Source organism: Symphodus melops (assembly GCF_947650265.1).
Source record: "Symphodus melops genome assembly, chromosome: 8".
NCBI classification, from domain to species: Eukaryota; Metazoa; Chordata; class Actinopteri; order Labriformes; family Labridae; genus Symphodus; species Symphodus melops.
Genome location: NC_136698.1, coordinates 24,075,471 through 24,093,603, shown reverse-complemented (window position 1 = coordinate 24,093,603; position 18,133 = coordinate 24,075,471). Strand labels below are relative to the sequence as shown.

The 18,133-nt window shown below is 39.9% G+C and overlaps 1 long non-coding RNA gene across 3 annotated transcripts in view; it reads left to right on the top strand.

Annotated features, from left to right (window-relative positions):
- The window catches only part of LOC306827839, a 160,178-nt gene that overhangs the window by 69,700 nt on the left and 72,345 nt on the right, over positions 1-18,133 (top strand). The window lies entirely within an intron of this gene.

Below are 18,133 nucleotides of genomic sequence, written 5' to 3'. Positions count from 1 at the left end.
GGTAACAATACAGGCCTCAGCTTTTAAGTCATGCAGTCGATGGAGAGATTTCTATATTCCAATAGTAAATTTAAACCCCATATATAAAGGCTTTGGATCAAATGCATAATAAACTATGGTACTGTATGGAAATGATTTGGACAGGGGAGTGGGCTGAACCTTTAGATTGAGCTTTTCTTTTTCAGCTCTGATGTGGTCACACATCACAACGCAATGTTTTGCATTGTGATGTGTAACTGCTCAATAGCATATTATTTTAATTTATCAACTAAAAAGGAAAAAACATGATAGAGGCTGTGCCTTAAATCACATAAAAACATACGGCCTGTCACTCAAACATTATTCTGTATAGTACCTAACCTTTTATAATCTGTTCCTCACACGAGCAAAGTTGTCCTGTACCGTGCTGAAGGACGATCGGCCCCGTGCTTGTGCTTGTGCATGAACTATTCTGTTACACCTCTCTGAAGTGTGCAGGGTAGCTTGAGCACTCACAAAGGTCAAGCAAACTGGACTTTAGGTGTAAAGCGTGCTTGAGAACGGTATGGATTACCTCGTGTGGGTGAGCCCTTAGCAACATGCTAACATTCGGGAAACGTCATTTAGAATCCGAGCTACATTAGAGGAGCTAGCTTCAAGCTAGAAATAAATTCATAGAATAGAATTTAACAACAATATGAATTCCTTGTCAATACTTCTATGTTGTAATTTAACATTATTACAGTATTGTGACTTCATAATGCCACTGGCTGACGCACTTCACCATATGATGGTCTGAGAACTGCAGTGTATTCTGAACATTTCTTTCATTTACAAAATTGCATGCTATGAATTAGAAACGTGTCCTACATATTAAATGTGAAACCATTGTAAACAAAGAGTTAAACCATAGTGTCGTAAAACATGTCATTACACTGGTACAGTTGATTACACCTTAACTAAGTACAAAGCTTTTGAAGATAATATTTTGAGTCATTTTTATTTGTCCACTCACAACAGAAGTTAAATAAATAACTTCTTAAACGCTTTAGTTTCTACAATAGTCACGACTATTGTTTAAGTGTTAGCTAAAAATAAAGATGCTTCGTCTACAGCGGCTAAGATGTTTTTAGAATTGCAACCTTGGCTCTAGATACTATTTCAATACATAGAATTAGCATTTGTAGTCTTTGTCTTATATGGTGGAAGTCAGACATCTTCTGTAACTACTGTAGAAGCACACTTTAAACCAATCCTATTCAGCCAGTGTCATATTCTTGAAAAGGTGTTTATTCCAATAATGATTTGTTTGCATGGTGATAATCTCAGCAGTTTCTTGTTTATTTTTCTTTATCCCTTTTTTCCAGGGAATTGCACTTGGCAAACATATATGTGTATAAATATTACCAATAGTTCAGCCCATCTTTCTTTTGAACAAAACAAAAATATATACAACCCTCGCACTTTCCTGACCCTCCCTTCCTTGCTAATAATTCTTATACAGTACCTTAAAATTATACACCAGTGAGTTGTGGTTGTTAGTTTCATTTCTTAACTTTCCCTCAATTATATATAATAAATATAATAGATCGTACAGTACAATACTAACCTGTTTACTCAGTTGGATTTACCACCAGTTACTGAAAAAGGTTTCCGTTGTATGAAGCAGTGTTATCCCTCCACAGTGCTGTAAGGTTCTTCAGTGCTGCTGTAAGGTTCTTCAGTGCTCGCTTTCACTGACAGTATGCACCCAACATTTAGACCTCTAAAACCTCACTCTAATAGACGGGATTACAGACGTCAAATGACATTTTTATAGCTTAAACTCCTGACTACCTGGACTAGCAGATATTAAACGCATATCTGGTAGCACTTAGTGTTAAGTGGGACCAAGTACTTATTAAGGTTCTGATGCTGTAAGTCTGTGTCTGCTCCGGCCCGGGCTGATACGGACTATAGGCCACGGTAAATGAGCGCGGGTGGATTTGCGCTGGACTTGGTTATCAGTGGTTCTCAGTTAATACGCCGCCTCTTTGACATTGTCATGACTTGTGCAATGATTGGCAATATTTGAATTTCCCATTAAGCTCTCCCTGCCGCTTGTGTTTTCATGCGGAACTTCCTCACCTGACTGGCCACTTTCCCTCCGCCGAGACACAGCTGTATTCTCCCTGAGGTGTTTCATTAGTAAAAAAGAGAAGGCTATTGTAGGCACATTAAATACCTCCTGTTGTTCACCTTCACATCAGCATGTAACCTCTGTAATGTTTACTCCATGAACTTGTCAACACGCTCTCCTCTGAGGCTGCATCCTTTCAAGGAGCAACTCTAAATAAGGTGAGGACACAGCCTTCTCTCTGTGTGCATTCTGCACAGACATTCATCAGGAACTTTGGCTTCTAAAAATCAATTAAATCCTTTTCACACAAGGTTGAGATAAAAGATAGGCCACTGAAAGCAGATAGCAGATGAACCCTCTAATTCAAAGCTGCACATGTATTTGGTCGGCTTTGCTAGACAAAATACCCAAGGTCCCTCTGTTGTGACAAATTATATTAGATCTACCTCATTTTGCAACGTTTATCTTGACTTTCATGTAAAGTTTCAGCACACTGCATGCGGATTCTGCCCTTGAGATTCCCCCTTATGAAGGACATGAGCATGGACTTTTTATTTTTATTTTTTTTTATTTTGTGCAATTCATAAACTCCATTCAAAAAGAATGTCATTTGAGCTGAAGAATTGGGTTTTAAAGGTTCATCTTTTGTCCTTCAGAGTGACTGCTATCTTCATCTGTTGTGCAGGCTGAATGTGGCGGATGTTCTGACGGTAAGGCAGAATCGCACCTCATTGAATGCATGTGTGCCTTGTATGAATGGCACACTGCTGTTAGTTTTCTGAGTTCAAGTCCACATGTAAATGTTATATAAAATGACTACATTAAGATGATGTTATCTTACTACCTACTTTACACATTATTGTGTTACATGTGTCATTGGACTTTTACATGCCATAGTAAATTACTATTTAAAGCAGGAGTTTGTTTTTTAAACAGAATGTTAATTCAATGATTTATTGTCTGTACTGTTCATCCTGTGTAGACCATCTACAGGGTTATGCATTGAAAGAGCTGAAGAGAAACAGTATATCATTACTACAAGGGCACAAGAGTCGGTTTTTCAAATTTGGTTTTATATATGCATGTATATCAGATGTTATTGTGGTTACAGATATGTGGGTCACTGTGTGGATTGATTGTAGTCTGAGTTTAGAGACCTAAACTTCTGTGTTGTGTTAAGAAAACAAGAGAGAGGTAGAGTAAAGAAACTTACTGAGACGGAGGTGAAGCCACGATACACACGTGAAGTAATCTGTGCCCGTTAAACTTTGATTTGTTCAATGGTGGTTATCAATTAAATGAATTGGACTTAACAGAGGATCTGAATCCTAGCCTGCTAGGTGTAAGTCTGTAAGACACTATTAGCACTTTGTCCGCTGGTTTCCTCCTGTAAAAATGACTATGGCAGGACGCAGGACAGCTTAATGGTTTTGTAGCCTCATATACGGAGTCTATAATCATATAATGTTAACCTCCACTCTCTCCTCCCAACATTTACTATCTCTCTTCAGCTGTCCGATCCAATAAAAGCAAAAGTTTCCCCCCCAAAAAATCAACATAAAAAGACAATGGCAAATAGGTCATCCAAACCTTCTTCAAAAGGATAAAGGCGTAGATGACCAGGTGGTATGTGAGGGTCCTAAAACCTCATCTCTGTGCTCCATATGACAGAAGATAAAAGCCATTTTGACTGATCACAAACTGATCCGTAACTTTTAGCTGCCTGTGTAGCTTCCACTGTATAAAGTGTGTGGACTATTGAAGAAGTGGATCTATGCACTTCGATTGTGCCTTCTAATGGTTACTTTTTGCTTTCTAATGGCCAATAAAGTGAGACTCCACTGGTGTCTGAAAAAACTCCAGTGGGATGATAACTAGATGAATTACCTTAGTGAAGGTTTTTGTAAAAAAAGGTTATGGTGTCAGTCACCACTTTAAAGTCTTCTTCATACAGCACGATGTTCATTTTGAAGTGTTGGTAAGAGTCAAACCTAAAGCTTTTGTGAAAGGCTTCAGTTTGTTTTTGCTCCCTTCACCTGTGGTACCTCACATCTCTGCTCATCTTGCGCTGTATTTTTTTTTTCATTATGATAAATTCCACCCTTCTTTTTTTTTTTTTTTTTTCTTATTCATTCTCATTCTTCATTCCTACGGGACACTGACCCCATCGCAGCTGTTACTTTGTGTTACTAATAAATACAGAAATAGTTGTCTTGTCACTGTTGGTCTCATTTGATTTGACCAACACTAGACGTCACTGTTAATTTCAGTGTGTTTCAAACTCATCAGAGGAGCTTTAAGCAGAGGCTGCTTTAGGATGTGGCTACCTGTGATTGAAGCTACCATGGCAACCTGTCAAAAACATGCATGCATAGCTATGATCTCCCCCAAGGGGTCACTTTGTGTTACAAAAAGCTTGTGTTCAAAGTGGTTATTCTCACCTTCTATAAGCAGTTGTTGATCATTGTGAGTTTACTTATGCAGTAGGTGAGTCTCATGAGCATACTAATTATGGTATAGCTTCGGATGGTTTGGCTGCGGTATAATTTAAAAAGTTCTTCAGCAAAGTTTGTTTTGGTTCAGGATTTTTCATAGAGCAGAAGTAGTTATTCTTTGGAAGAAGAACAGAGACATGAGCAGTAGCCTCAGCAAATGTCTCAAGACTTTTAAAGCCAGCTTTTCTCCATTCTTTTACTTTTTTACTCTGTGACAATAATTATTATGAAGCCCTGCAGTGGAGTTTTCACACCGGATCATGAGTACTTAATTATTTGCCTTCTTTTCTCTGCGTCTTTTTGGGGGGGGGGCGATTGAGTGCTGGTGTGGAGCTAGTTCTTTTTTTTACCAAATGAATACGATGACACTTTAATAGCTGGGTGTTCTCAGGCTAAGACGTACAATGGCTGCTTATTGAGAATGGTGGGCCGGGGCCTCTGGCATTGTGAGTTATTTGCCCCCCACCCCCCCATAAGAGCCTTCCAGAACAGATCTGCTGATAGCCTTTCTGAGCGTGCTCAGTGTTTATCTCCTCTGCAGGGCCCTGTGGAGTGCATGATGGATCTGCAGTGATCAGTTAAAGCCACATTGATGATAAACTAATGAATCAAGGCTCGCGTTAATCACAGCGCTGCGCGTGCTGAAAAGACAAATGGAAATGCAAAAGTTCCCTGCTAATGATGAACTACTAACAATTTGGTGGTGGACAAGGAGAGAGGGAAAATTACACACCGTGGTTTCATGCATAATCTCTGCAGATATTAATATTTCAGCCCCCCCCCCCCCCCCCCCCCCCCCCTCTCCTCCGCCCTCCTCTCCTGCTAAACGTTGCTGCCTTTAGAGGCATAATCAAATTTCATTACCAGCCAAACCGACATGATTAAACAGAACAGAGTCTGAGTTCAGAGCCTCACACTGCGGCGCACGTTGGCTGCCACTCACACGCGTTTCCACCCCCTTCATCATTCACAAACTCCCCTATACCCCCTCCGCACGCCCCACCCTCCCTCTCCCATTGCCCCAGCGTGGCCCCAAATGGCTCCCACTGATCCAAATCAGCATCTCATGACCGGCCCTTTACATCTTTGACCACACGTTTGCGGCGCTCGTGCCTTTATCTGTCAGTCATGTGAGTCCCCGAGGAGCCGTTTGTCTGGAGATGGTGCAGCGACGGCCTCCTGTGAAAACCTCAGTGGATGTGCAGGTTTCTCTGGGCGGGGTAACGCTACCTGTCTCCTTACAGACACAACAGTGAATACCTGCCTTGGATCATGTCTTACATGTTGATAAAACGCCACTTGGTACTTTGAATATAAATATGGAACGGAGCACAGTATAAAGGGGTAAAATTAAATATTAAAAAGGTGATTTATTTTTGGGATGTCTCCAGTAAGAGCATGCCATGTAGCATTAGGTGAGATAAGCCTGTGAGACTCTTGATCAGAGCCCTACGGTACATTTATGATGTCAAACTTAGAGCTTCCTCTCCTTCCTGGATTTCTTTCGTCCACTCACGCTCGAATGCAATGTTACGATTAATTTCTGTTTTGACTATATCTGCAGAGTCGAAGAGGGAAAAAAAGATGCTCCCTTCTTAGCCTCAGTTTCGGCTCCTCTGCTCCGCTGACCCCTCGACTTCCCTCTTAATCTCCTCTCATCGCACTCCACGACATCTGCTCGTGACCCGTTTCCTTTTCTTCTCCTTCTGTTGTCTTATTTATTCATTAACTTAACGCAGGATCATATACTCACTCCTGTGAATGTGTGTGATGTGGAATGAAAAGGATATTATACGTTTTTTCTTTTTTTTTTGTATCTGTCATTTTCTTTCTATCTCCCATATGACTTCTTAATCCATCTGAATGCATAGAAGATAATGTTTTGGGCGAAATAACATAAGAGGAAAGATAGACTCCCAAGGACCAATATCTTTATTGCTTGGAGGATAAACGGATTATGTCAGCCATTTTCTGCTGCTGACAGCTTTTCTTATTAACCGATTTTATTTTTAATCTGCCAAGGAAGAAATGCGGTTTTATGTCACAATAAAACGCTGGTCACATCTAATGCTGCCCTCAAACAAACAGATTTCTTAAAGCCTTGCTGGAAAAATTTGAAATAACTTTAAAGAGGGGTTTGGGGGGGAAATTGGGGGTGTTGGTGGAAAGAGTAAGGGGGGAGGAAGAGAAGGAGAAGGGGGGGGGGGTCTTTATCCACAAGCATGTTCGACTGAGGAGTAAAAGATTTTTAAAGTCCTTCACAGTTGTATTCTTCCTTTTTAAATATTTATTTCTTTATTTTGCTGATCTCCATAGAAAAAAAGGCTTCCATCATGACTAAATGGCTTGTGTGTGGGCCGCCTGCTGTGTCCATTCATGCAGCTTGCATTAGGATAATACAAATAATACCATGAATGCTTCGCTTACAGCAATAAGAGTGTGTAAGAAGGATGCCTAAAAAAAAAAAGAGTCATCATGTCATTTCTTTATTTCTCTAACATCAGTAAAATCACAACGGCTATCTCAGGTGAGTCGCGCTTCACTTCCTCTCCTCTCTTAAGCATGTGCAGGGAGATTCTGGGGATCATCTCAAAATGAAACCATTTGACCAGATTTTTATGGAGGGGTGTTGGGTGCATGATGCCAGGCTGCTATCATTAACCTCAGGGCTTTAGCGCTCCCTGCTCTCTCATTTCATGCTCGTGATCTGAGGGTGTGAATTAGCCATCGCCCCCGGCAACCCAACTTAGTTACCGGCTGGACAACATGAAAGCAATACACAGAGCTGCATAAAGAATCCTCTCAACCCCCCCCCAACCCCTCCTCTCCTCCACACCCTACATCCCTACCTTCTCCTGAGGGAGCGAGGTGGGGGGATACCCGTGTCATGTCTATAATAGACAAGTGGCAGGTTCACCTTTGCCTGGGATGGGGAGCTTAGAGTGAAAATATTATGATTTACTTGGTGATGTTCACATACATTAAAGCTTACAGTAAGTCGCTGAGGACCGGTAAAGCAATGTAATGCTGACATGATAGAAAATATAATGCATGGTTTTAAAAACATCAAGAAATACAAGTCGTACAAAGCATAAAAGAGCCTTTTACTTCATTTTTATAGACACAGGTACATTTTAAATCACTGATTTCTCATATATTGATTTAGATTCATGTTTGTGTAAAAAAAAGCTGCAAACATATGGTCAGAGATTAGATCAAGAGGTAATGCATTTCTACAGCCAAATATTCCTCCATTCACTTAACCCGTGTGACCATAAAGTAACTCCAATGCTATATACTGTGCAGCTATATACTGTTATAGTATTGCAGGAATTTTAAATGGATTTGGTTGTGAACACACTGTACCAGCTGATGGAATAACAACACTGTGTGTTCAGGGAGGGATGATTGAGCTCGATACTGTGTGTGTGTGTGTGTGTGTGTGTGTGTGTGTGTGTGTGTGTGTGTGTGTGTGTGTGTGTGTGTGTGTGTGTGTGTGTGTGTGTGTGTGTGTGTGTGTGTGTGTGTGTGTGTGTGTGTGTGTGTGTGTGTGTGTGTGTGTGTGTGTGCGGGTTGCTGGAGCAATACTGACATCAGTGCAGATATGGAGGCAGACACCTGAATCAAGTCGCATGTCATTATGGCAGCCAAATTCTTCACAAACCGCCATGACTCGGTGCTGACACTCTCTGGCCTGGCCAACACTTTCTCTTTAAAAGTAGCAATATTGACTCCTGTTTAAATGTGTTTTGGAATATTGCACATTTATGGAGGGAGAAAAATAAGGTATAGCATAAACAGGTAGATATCCACACACAAAAAGTACCATTCAAACTTCACTTAACAAGTTTTCTTTCCCTTTCAAACTCTAAAACGAACATAACATTTCATCACGTGGACGCCAGAATATTGACATATATATAGTGTGGTGTAATATTAAAGCATTTTGTGTTTTTATTCCAGATTGATTTGGTGTCATTTGATGTCATTAGCTTTGGGGTTTGAGCTGCTGCCGGCAGTAAGAACACCTCCTCCTCCAACCACAATGTGGTGCTATGTTTTGAAGCAGCCCCCTCGGTGGCCTGGTGTGCAAATCAGCGTATGAATATTTGAATCGCAATTGGTGCCCTCAAGGTCATGATACACAGAACATATTCCCAGTCTTAGATCATGATTGCTTTTGACATATGTTCAGGGATGGTAATACACTAACAACAAATTGTCGATATGGTACCAGATAAATATGATTCATGAATGCAACCCTGCGGATAAAACACACAGAACAGAATCAACTTTTTCAAGCATCTTCAAAAGACCCTATTAAACTTTTCAGGGGTGAATTCTTGTTTTTTTTTTAGCCCCCAGCAGCTAGATTTTTTCGGTGAGTCACTTTGATTTAGAGATGTAGTTTTTAATTAATATCACTTAAAAAAATTCATTAAAAAGTCATGGGTTGCCTCTTTTCAATGTAAAAACATAACTTTTTTTTATTATCTTTATTTATCTTTCTCTAAGGACTTCTGCCTTTTAATCTCGTGAAACAGCTAATATATTTAGAATGTTTCATCTGACTGGTGTAATGACCGTCTGTTTGAGCTGTCATGTTATCGTGATTTAATAACCCTCAGCTTATCATGAATTGATATTTTCACTCTTTTTCACTTTTAGTAATAATATTGTAGATAGTCTGGAGTATTATCATAAAATAAGTGTTAGTTGCATCCTACAGAATATGTAGAAAAATCTTACCTTGGTCCAGGTAAGTATGTGTCAGTTTACAGCACTAGAAACTAAAACTTTATCTATGCAAAGGCTTACTTTATGAACCTACGGCTGATGACCCAGAGTTGACCTGTTTGTAACCACGTGTCATTGTTCCCATAGTTAATGGAAACCCTGTGGAGCATGACTGCAGGTGTCGAGAAACACAGTGGATGTTGAAGGGGTATTTGAACTCACCTTAGTATTTATGGTTTGTAGTTTAAGATTAGAAGGACCCATCTGGATATTGTACTGTAGTGGTACCAATGTTGAAACAGGCCCTTACTCAAATAACATGTGACCCTTTATTTTGATTGACTCCTGGCCCTTCTGTCCGGTTGGTGATCCAACTTTCCATCAAATCTTAACCAATAGAATATCTTTCATCACTGTTTGCAACACAAATGTGTGGTGTTGTAAATTCCCTGTGTAACCTGTATGGGACCGTTTTTCCCCTCTGTGTTTATTCTCAGCGTCTCTTGTTGAACTCTTCGGTGGTGCTGATCGGTGTTATCAGCAGAAAGGAGAGCAGTGGAGAATGAGTGCAGATAGATCCATTCCCTATCATTAATAACAATCCTACTCATTTTCTCTTCAGACTTTCAGATGTTTGCATATCATTTGTGTTTTTAATTGGTGAAGTTTGATTAAACCCAGCCCCTAGTGTTATATGGCATTAGGCGCCGCCATATGTTTGGTTGCGCGCAGATTTCCATAATCATTCTGCCTGTTTGAGGCGTTTGTCTGTTTGCCGCGCCGCTTTGATTGCATCTGCTTCAACTTAAACGCTGCCTTGTGAGTTCTTCAGTTCATCGCTGTGACCTTTAATCTGCGACTTACAGAATGCTCCCATCTATCATGGTTGTCACTTTGAAATTCCTAATCTTGTCTGAAAAGTCTTTACAAGTGCGGCTGGATTACTGTGAGATAATTAAACATATTCAAATGCATGAAAACAAATTTTGTTTACATATTTGTGATCACCTAAAATGAGAAAAATGAGGGAGGAGTGTGCAGCGCTGTGAGGAAGGTGAGGTGTGTATTAGCATCACATTTAGTTTAAACAAGCGAGCAGGGGATGATTTATTATTCCCTGAAATAAACGGGGGGCTTGTGCTGCTTTCATTTTTCATTCAAATCACATTCAGATCAGAGCATTCGACCTTTTATATCTCGTGCAGGCAGAGTCATTAATTTGACAGGTCATGTAAGATAGAAACTCACGTCAACAAACCCCAGCAGTGATTTTCTTTGGTGTATTTTTTTTCTTTGGCTCAATGCAGATGACACTCTGCAATGTTACACCAAAGGCAGGTTAATCTGCTTTATCACTCCAACAACAGGGGGAAGTTTTTGTTTCCTAACTTTCAGATTTGTTGAGTCAAGTCAGACATGAAAAACATTCTTTGTGCTGTTAATGCTAATCCTTTCGTGAGTACTCCTCTGCCTTGATTTCATGCAATTCATGTATGTAATACAAACAGTGTTGTACTAAACGGCTGCACTCTCACCATCATATTGTATTTATCAACTTCTATTGAGGATAAATACACTGTGCAGGGGATACTCTGGGTCTGGAGCTGCTTCTATGCACTGACCATTAAGCTTTGATAAAACATGTCTCATTAGTTGTCATACAGTCCGTCTGTACAGATGATTCCATGACTTCTTTCTTGATAATCATCATCATTGATCTGAAATAATAGCAGTCAGTTCTGATGACACGTTCACCAAAAGAGATGCAGATCATTGACTTTCTTTAGTTTGTCATTAATTTATTAAATGCGGATGTTGTTCCCAACAGCCAGGATGATCAACTCGTGTATCGTGTTTATGTTCTCAGAAGAGTTTGAGATTCCTGGCTTACAGAAGTGCATTAAACAAATAATATTCACAGGTGAAATCAGAGAAATTGGCCTTTTTATTCTTAAATTACAAGAAAAAACAGATGAGTCAATATCACAACGGTTTGTGATTCATTTAATACTGGCAACAAACCTAAATAAACAGTTGTGGCTGTTATTTCCTTTGTGTCTTTTCATTCACCTGATGCAGTTTTATTCAAGCACAAGTTTTACTCTCTCTCTCTCTCTCTCTCTCTCTCTCTCTCTCTCTCTCTTTGTAAATGCAAGTTAATTATACAGCTGTTATCCAAACATTGTGACTTCCTCCACACCTTTAACCTTTTTATTACATGTTTAAGCACATCTGAGTGTGGTGCTTTGTCTTCGCACTTCACATGAAGCCTACATGTTCATTACTGACTTGGCTCCCACCTCGTCTGTGAATGAATGTGTTCATTAGTGCACTAACCCAGAACCTAGCAGTACATTTGTTGTCTTGACAAAAAGCCATTTGGACGATTATTGAAGGTTTAATGCATCTAAATTTAAAAGCTACTGTTTGGCTGATAACTTCCACTTCTGCATCCTGATTGACAAGTTCATAATGCTCCAGACGGAAAACATCTGGAGTTACTATGAATGACTTTTTAGCAACCACTTTATCTGTCAGGTGTTCATAGACCTATTTGATAATGAACAACAAATCGAGAAGCTATCTTTAGCTTGTGTTAGTCGTATGTTATTTCAGTAATCTACCGAGGGAACCAGATGTGAAGAGGAGCCAACTCTTAAGCCTAATTTACACTTCTGCGTCGCGTCAAAGCCGTAGCTATGAGGTCAACATGGACCCCTACGCGTATCCTACGCAGTGGCCCTACGTGCACCTCCAAAAAATCCTGAGTACGCGTTGACGCGAACTGCAAGGACTTTCGCTACAGCAAGTAGCAAAAGTGCATTTTTTCATCAAGGTTCCTTAGTGACCTAACGAGCCCATTTTCAGACTCGATTGGTTTAGCTGTCGGACAGACAACCTCCACAAACGTCCTCTTCGTCGCCACTGCCCCCTAGCGGCTTGGCGGTGAATTGCAGACCAACGCGTTCCCTCGACACAGAACTATGAATGCTTAACGACGGCGTCGGGCCTTTGCCAAAGGCACGGCGTCGACGTGATGCAGAAGTGTAAACTAGGCTTTATAGCGTTTTACCCATATAGCCAACATTTCTATCACATGTAAAGGTGGAAATGGTTTAGTCCTCTCCTACAGGAAAGTGGTGAAAAGTCCTTCTGTTGGATAATACCTAAAGACGTCAACACTCTACAGTTATGGATCCTCAGGACAGTTGGCTTATCTTAGATTTGCCAATTTACTCATGAAACACACATGCAGATGTTTTGTCTTGGTGGCCTGCTCTATGAACAACATGAACATTTAAATACCTCTTATTTGTACATAACTGAAGGTTCAAAAACAAGAACATGAGCCAATGATGGATTTGTCCTCTTTTTTAACATTCGAGGAAGCTTTTATTTGTCATAATCCACCATATTCTCCATTTAACTATCAGATTTATTTGACATGTAACCAGCAGTCAAATATCAAAACATCATTTCATAGCAAGGATTGCTGTATCTGTTGGAGTTTCAGCACTGTGGATACTCCTGAACAGTATTTCTCTTGTAGAAGTGAGTCTCAGTTTTGTTTTCTCTTTCTGAAAGGAAAGGAAAAAAAACATTTCACTTTTCAATTACCCCCAGCTCCTTCACCTCGGCTGTTCTCCTCAGGTCTAGTTTCCAAGGAGAGCCGAGAAAGAGAAAGGATGCTTTTCTCTTGCATGGCAGCACCCCTCCCTCTCATTCTTCTCCTATCATTGCAGCTTCCACTTTTATGCATGAAACAGAGAAAAAGATTGAAAGCATTCAGTGGCCATTCAGACAATGAAGAAAGGAGATCCTCAGAGCTTTATTAGATATGAAGATCTACAATAAAAATCAATTTCTTGCCTCTTTATGCAGTTTAAATGACAAAGCCTCGACCCTTTCAGCCATTGTGTGCAGGAAAGTAATTCAGCCGCACCGGCCGAGACAAGAGCGGCGTATACTTTCTGACCTGCGATTGCAGATTCTAATATGATACAGACCTACTGAGATAATAGGAGGCACTTAATATCATCTGTTGAGAAGAAAAAAAAAGTTATCTCATATCTTTTGCTAGATAGATGGATGGGGGATGAGGTTTAAATCGTTTCATGGGCAGAATACTGATGAGGCTGAGATGGACAGCTGAGCTTTTCACTTTCACAGAGCGCTCTAATGGGAAAGTTAGCAACACGAAGCGAGGCCTTTTCACAAATATGTGTTCTGCTTTTCAGTGTTAAAAAAACAAATGTCATATCAGTATTTGATTATTGCTTATAAAGATTTCTACAAAGGAAAACAAACAGAAATTGTCCATTCATATTCTGTCACTTACAGTAGGAATACACTGTACCATGTGCAATTAGGCCTGTGCTCAAAAAATCAATATGGCAATGTATCTTCACGTGCACCTTGACAATACATGTATCGATGCAGATTTTACAGTATCGATACAGCTACGGAGCTGTGAATGCCGTTTTGAAAGACGCAGTTCCCATTAAAGTCAGTCGGGGGCAGTAGACACGAAAGCACATGATTCATGGCAAGTTCCAAATCAAAACAAACAAGCACGGGAGAAGATGAGAAACTCAATGAGCTGAACTGGAAACAAGGTTAAGGAAATATTTTTTATTTTTACAAACACCAGACAGTCTGGAGTTGGACATGAGTCATTCAAGTTTCACAAAAACAGCAACTACACAATCAATGTCCATGAACATGTGACCAGAAGTTAGCAACAACCGCGAGGCTCGCTACAGAGCGTCAGTGTGTGCCGTCTGTGTCAGCAGCGAATGACGCTTTCATGGTCACTCAATGTGTAAACGAGCTCAGAAGATAACAGAAGCTCTTCACTGCTGTATTTTATAAAGAAAATTGTGAACGTAGAGTGTATTTGATAAGGAAAGCTTCAGACAGGTGATTAGTGAGTTAAACAGTGTAACGCCACTCGTTCATTCAGTACAGGATCTACACTGCTTCAGTAACTTACAGATGTAACTCAAAAAGAGATTCTTCTCACAGTCAAGTGAAACCAGATTATTACACATAATCTATGTATCTGCTGTTATTCTAAAAAAACAACAAAAAACTGCTGCTCAAGGGAATTCTTTGTAGGACGTGGTCATGATCCAAAACTAAGGCGTATCGTGATACTTATCGTGATGTGCATCGTGATACGTATCGTGGCCTCTGTATCGTGATATGTATTGTATCGTTAGGTTGTGGGAAATACCCAGACCTAGTGCCAATACTGTCCACCTCATTTTGTCAAATACTGACGCTGATCCCTCTATGTTCACAGATATTTTCCCAACAAGTTGCAGCGACCATCAAGCCTCTCAAGTAGTAGGATTAACATGTTGTGATGACCTTCACAGAGACGTTGTCTCCTGACCTAAATGCACTACAGATGGAGATTAGCTTCTAGCTAACTGTGGTACAGCTCAGTGGCTGTACACTGTCTCTGTCAAAAAACCCCCAAAACAAATAGATACAGAATTAAATAAATCACCCAAAGACAGAGTCATAAGATACAGTGTTCCTTAAATGGAAGCCTTTCACTGGCAGATTAATTAAAACAACTTTAACTCTGTGATATATTATGTGTGCCAAATATTAATTTCAATGTAAAGGTGCATACTGACAACTGTATCAGAGTACGTGCTTTATGGCATTAAATCATTTAAGAATCCCAATATCAGTGCTTCAAACTAACATTTCATCATATTGGTCTATTATCAGCTGAAATGGTTATTTATAGCCAATGTCAATATATTCAATTAAACTGAGAATGTTCACATATCAATATTATTGTGCTCTGAATCCCAGCTCAAAACTCAAGATACAAATGCTTTGGGTTTTATTTAAAGATCATTTTGGGGCATTCTTGCTATGATTGGATAAGAGAGCTGAAAAGAGACAGGAAATGTATTAGGACTATGATCTTTTTACATGGGGCGCCACAAGACCCCAGAAATGTATTTAAACACATGTTTAATACTTAAACCATTGATTTTGGAAAATTTGAATGAGATTTTTTATTTTATAGTGTCGTTCATTAGTAAGGAATCCAGAAAGTACTCATTCATTGTTTTAGCAACATTTCTGACATGGAGCTCATGAAACGCCTGCTGTTAGTGACATTCAATAATTGATAGTCTGTTAATGTTGTTAATATTATTTGTTGTTGTTTAAAAACATGTGTGACTTTAATTTAGAAGAGCAAGTTTCAAGCTATAGGAGCTGTTTAGTCTCCTAAATATCTTCTTAACGGCTTAAATGTCCTCACCCTGGCTGGTCGGCACAAGACTTACGAGTTGGTTTAATGAAAATAACATTTTGGCCTGTGATTCAGGCGCAGCACAAGCCTGCTCTCCTTGCTCTACAACCCTGGTGTAAACAAGCACATGAACGGATTTCATCTCGTAGGAGCAACAGGATTCAGCAGCACTTCAATCAAGTTTACTGATAACTGCTCTGTGTTGCGTAACAAAACTTCCCTACATATACTGAAGTGCAAATATGTGCCTACACATGACACACTACATTTAGGTGTTGTCTTGAAATCCTTCTTTTCATGTATTAAAGTTTTTGAAATGCAATACTGCATCACTGCATTGTCATATCCTGAAAGTCATATCCTGGGAATCAATATTTTTCTCACGGCCCGAATGTGAACATGGCAGAGCATCTCATCTGTCCCCTCCACAGTTTGGATGACAAGTTGTTGTGTTGGACCTTCCTACATGAGACCTGAACCCTGCTGTTCCTCTGTTTCAGGAAACTCCTGTAATCGATGACATGCGATCAAGCAAACTCAACAAGATGAATGATCCATGTTGCTGTAATGAAACTGTTTTCTGTGGCCAAGCTTTCATTCCTCTCTGATGGAGACGTGGATGAATTGGATGAGCGTCGCACATCTCCGGGGGCGGGGAGATAAATATTAGTCCTGACTTCTCCTCCACCATGTCTGCTTACCGGGCTGAAAAGCGATTGTTTCACTCCTCCGTCTCGACTGCAAGACATGTGCTATTTCAAATTAAACCTTCAAGGTCCCAAAGTCATTTATTTGTGTCAAAACAGAGGCAGAAAGAGACAACAATAAATTCACTGTGGATGTAAGACTTCACAATAAATTCTCAGTGTCTTAGCGGTGAGTGCTGTTTGCTTGTGGAGCAGAATAATATCCAGGATGCAGCACACCATTCAACAGCCGAAAATGTGGAACTAATCTCCCTAAAAAGACTACTATTTGACTTCATTGTTTTTCATACAGCCCTTCCCCAAGTGTTAGCATGTGTCCATGGGGAAAGTCATTGAATGTGAGTAGCCTTCTCCACCTCGGTTACTGTGAGAGTGTAAGTGGATCCTGATTCACTGATAGCACACACACAAGCCTCCTTGAGTGTTTGCAAAGTGTGGACCTTGAGAAGAACAGCTTTGCCAAAAATCCTCTTGTGGCCCCTGAGACGGCTGCACAGTGCTCAGTGAAAACAAAGATGTTATAAGCTAGCTTAGCTATTATCGCGCCTTTGCACTACATCTCCCCTGACACTGCATTCAAATCACTCTCTATTTGTTTATTTGTTCGCACATTTTTCTCCCATTTTCCAGGGAAAAATTACTAAAAGGATTATTTTTTGGAAAAACTACAATAATTAGCCATGCTTGTGCCTCTTTAATTCAAGCAAACGGAGTCGTATTTTCTTTGAAGCCAGGCCTCAGTGTCAGTATACTGTTATTTTAGACACAGGCACAAAGATTTGTAAGACATTAACAATGACTACAGTACATCAATCAAAGACGGACTTTACACTGAATGACTCGACCCAAAAAAGGCTGATAATGAAACAAACACTGATTTCACAATATTCAGTGGTGGGGTAATAAAAACTGAACTGAAGAAAGATTTCAATTTACACGTTTTAAAGAAACCGAAGGATGAGCTCATAAACTTAACAGAATGGTCAATCTGAAGAAGAGGTAAGGGAAACACTGCCACACCGGACCAATTTCCTGACTTGGTCCGTGCCGGGACTTGAACCGATGACTCTCTGGTTTTCCAAGCCAAATCCCTACAGACTGAGCTACTGCTGCTCCCTGATATTGATATTTCTTTTCTGGTTTTCGTGCCTTCATTGCAGAGATAGGACAGTGGAAAGAGTCAGACAGATAGTGGGGACTGACTTGTGGGAAAGGTGCCAAAGGTCATACACAATCCTGGGTCAGTCACTTGGAAAGTAACAACCTCCATACTGTACATTGCCCCCAAACATTTTTTGAAGACTGTTTTGCAGATGCAGAGAGACAAATATTTCCTACAATACATTTGAAAAAAGCTGCATTAAGAAAATTAGCCTCCTGTTCAAACCAACTCTCTGTTGTTCTTGAACAGACTATGGAGTTTTGTTTTTACAGCAATAGGCTATTGAAACATTTAATCATTTAAGATGCAGAAACCAGAAAGGTGAAAAGAAGAAAAACCCAAACATATTTCTTAATGTCCCCTTCTATTCAGTCACTACGGTTGTCAACATTTTAATACATCACTACCACATCAAATAAAAACTAAAACAATCTTTGTCAATGGTATTGAAAACTACTGAAGCTGAAAAAAAACCTACAGATCCTCAGTCATATTTTAGTCTATAGCTGCTGTGTACACACATGTTTCCAACACATGTGTTTTGTGTGGACAGTGTTCAAGAGTTTTCTTGCACCTTCTGGTCATTTAAAACAAGAAATTACATCAGATTGGATCTCTTCTGGTATCATGAGAACTCTAATAGGCGACTAT